At 30.8% G+C, this 3,214-nt stretch overlaps 1 long non-coding RNA gene across 1 annotated transcript; it reads left to right on the top strand.

Moving 5' to 3' along the window:
* The first annotated feature begins 1,496 nt into the window (after positions 1-1,496).
* On the top strand, positions 1,497-2,910 carry LOC145789634 (uncharacterized). The gene is made up of 2 exons (XR_014327758.1): positions 1,497-1,719; positions 2,662-2,910. It is a non-coding gene; the product is annotated as an uncharacterized LOC145789634 (long non-coding RNA).
* Positions 2,911-3,214: the final 304 nt, after the last annotated feature.

Raw genomic sequence — 3,214 nt, 5'->3', positions numbered from 1 at the left:
TGTAGGTATCTCCTTTAACGAGATTAATTTGTTTTTTGATTTGTAGAACTAGAAGAGCAGTGTACAAAATGTAATTTTATGTTTTTTCTATTCTCTCTTTTTAGTAGATCTATGGTTCTCCCATTTTTGTACTCCTTGTTAATTACTCCTAATAAAATTACATTTGTTGCTGATAAGAAAAACATCCTTTTAGCGGTTTTAATAGATGCAAGCAAAGAGTGGTTTTGAACCATACTTTCATTTAAAGATGTGAATAAAAATCATGATTTGAACCTTGATTTCAATGACATGGCAAAAGTTTAGCCACTCATTTTACTATGTACGATCACAATTCATTTTCTGCACAAAATGAGAGGATCAAAATCCATTAATTGGTTACTAAAATTTTATTGGTTTATTCATAAGTTTTAAGATATATAGCAAAGCATTGTAGCATTCCAACTTTACGAGTGAAAGTGATATAGGGCTTGTTTAGTGCAATTTATTGGTGCTTTTTTATGGTTTTTTATTTTGAAAATTTGTGCTTGGTATAATTTCCGTTGACAGTTTATTAATTAGAAATAACTTGTATAAGTTGTTTATCTAGTAGCTGGGGTGAGACGTTTTCATGTTTTGTTTTTTGATTATTGACTTTTCAACTTGAGAAAAATTGCTCCAAATAGGCCTTTAGATCCTTACTGGTACTTCTTTTGATTAGTCTTCACCTTTATCAGAATATCTTCTTCAACTTGTTGCTTTGGCATTAAAGAATATATGTTCTTGTTTTCTACTCTTGTAAAGAAAGGGGCTCTTAGTGGACCTTTATATGCTAAGAACATCCATAAAGCTTCCCATGGACCACAAGACTTCGTCCTTTAAATTCTGTGCGTCGACCTTTCATTGGCCGATAAATCTATTATGGTTTTGATTTGTCATTGTCACATGCACAATTTGGTCTCCCAAGGTTCATGTAATTGACTAGGCCCCCCATTTGCACAATATATAAGTTGATTTATTTTTAGTCATTTTTTTTGAAAAAAATAAGTTGGTTTATTTTTGTCTTTAGTGATTTTTAAAATTTCTAGAATCGTATAGCATGGACCTAAAAAATAAAATTGATTAAAAAAGTTTTAAAAATAAATAATCCGAACTTGTAGTCTTGAGAGGCTAGAATGAATAGAACTCTTCAAGCCTAGCCAAAAAATTGGAGTAAATCTTGCTATCATATTTTTGGGGTTACAAATCTTGCTATCATTTTACCAAAAGGGGAAACATAAAACAATCAATGGCATCTGGTATACATCCTTAAAAGGATGTATCTAGATTTTCAACCGTTAGATTTAACTAAATGAATTTGAACAGTTGATGAAGAATGGCATTAAAATATCTAGATTTTCACTTTATTTTGTTTGGATCATGATTCTTGGAGCAATATAAGATTGTTCGGTCTTTGATTGCTAAACATCTTAAGGTTGTTCATTGATTTTGACTAATGTTATCAATTTTGATCCATTCAGGAAGCAAAAGCCGAACAAAGCTCAAATACCGAAACAAAAAAAAAAAAATCTTCCCAAAAAATCATCTTCCACACCACCACCACCACCACCCCCACCCAAACCCGCTCCACTCCTTATCCTATCACTCCCATCTCCTACTGCCTTTCTCCATCTGCTGTCATTCTCTTCTCGTTAGTGGTGGTGGTGGCGGCAAAGATGGGAAGAGAGGATGGGTGTAAAAAAGGTGAGAGGTTAATAATGAGAATATGTTTGAAATTATGAAGGGTGTATAGAAATAAAACAAATTTTTTTAAAAAAAATTTAGTGAGTGTAAAGAGTTAAAAATATTGTATAAATAAAAGCTACCACAAACAACAAACATATTCATTCATTCACATTTAAATATTTAAAAAGAAGTTCTAATTATAACAAATAACAACAATAGCCCAAGTTCTTACGATTCAAAGTATTTATATACCCAAAATTGCAGCAAAGGCCACACAAGACTTGGGAAGCGGTTGGGCTAATGAATTTGATGCTTTAGTGGGCTTTGTTTATGTGTTGATGATGCTCTGTTCTGTTGCCTTGTCTTGTGTTTTTCTTGTGATGTACTACTTATCTTTTTACACCAACAAAATTCTATCCTTTGCCAAAAGAAAAGGTAAATGGGGCTGCATAAGACTTGAAAAATCATAACCTCAATCACATAAGTGTCTTTGGGGTAAATTACTATTGCTTTCCTTGAAGTTTGGAGAAGATATAGTTAGTTCTGTACTTTTGATATAATTACACCAATCTCTCTCAAGGTTTTAATTTACATGTAATTTGTTAGTCGTATAGATAAAAAAATGATACCATCATCTCGTTTCTACTAAAAATATCTATTTATACCTTTGTTTATTTTAGTACATATCTACCATTTGCACTAGTTTTGATTGTTTCAACTTTACTACAAGGGCTGCCAGTATAGTTATGTCAAACTTATGGAACTAATTGTATTTTTTTCAAACTTTAGAGGAGTTGAGTACAATTTACCCATGTCTTCACTAACTCCAAATATTTTAGGTAAAGTACACTAAATTTATTTTGAAATTAAAAAAAAAAAAATACAATAAATCTAACAAGTTTATTATAGTTATATTAGGCTCCATTACACTAATCTGCAACATGCTTTTGTTCTTTGCAGACTTCCCACAAATTTCATCAAATGGAGCCATGTTCTATCCTCTTGATAATGGATTACTGAGGTCGTAGTTCTTGTTGTTTTGTGGAATGTTTGTGTAATTGTACTTTTGTGATCTATTTTGGCTACCTTTGTAATATGATTCTCACTCTCATGTGTACTACTTTTCTCTATTAATGAACCTCTCCTTTGCCAAAAAAAAAAAAAAAATAATGATAAATGAAAAAAAAAAGAAAAAAAATTTATACACAACAATTCTCTCAAAAGTATTATGGGAAAATTACAAACCAGTGGTACAGTAAATAATTATTTATATTTTTATGGTGGTGTAAATTTTTTATATGAATAGTGCAAGTCCTTGTGTATGGTGTAAGTCATTCATGTATTAGGGTTGTATCAAAAAAAAATTTACTTTATTTTTTATCTATAGTGTAATTACTTTTATACTGTAACCATTAATCTGCAAGTTTTCCAAGTAATAATAAGTTAAAAAAAAAAAAAAGGTACAGATTGATGGAATGTTGCCATGGTGGTAGAGTAATGAGGTAGGTGGTGG

The sequence above is a fragment of the Camellia sinensis genome, chromosome 4 (assembly GCF_055761805.1).
Source record: "Camellia sinensis isolate YWXY chromosome 4, ASM5576180v1, whole genome shotgun sequence".
NCBI classification, from domain to species: Eukaryota; Viridiplantae; Streptophyta; class Magnoliopsida; order Ericales; family Theaceae; genus Camellia; species Camellia sinensis.
The sequence above is the reverse complement of the archived record's forward strand: the minus strand, read 5'-3'. Positions and strand labels throughout refer to the sequence as shown.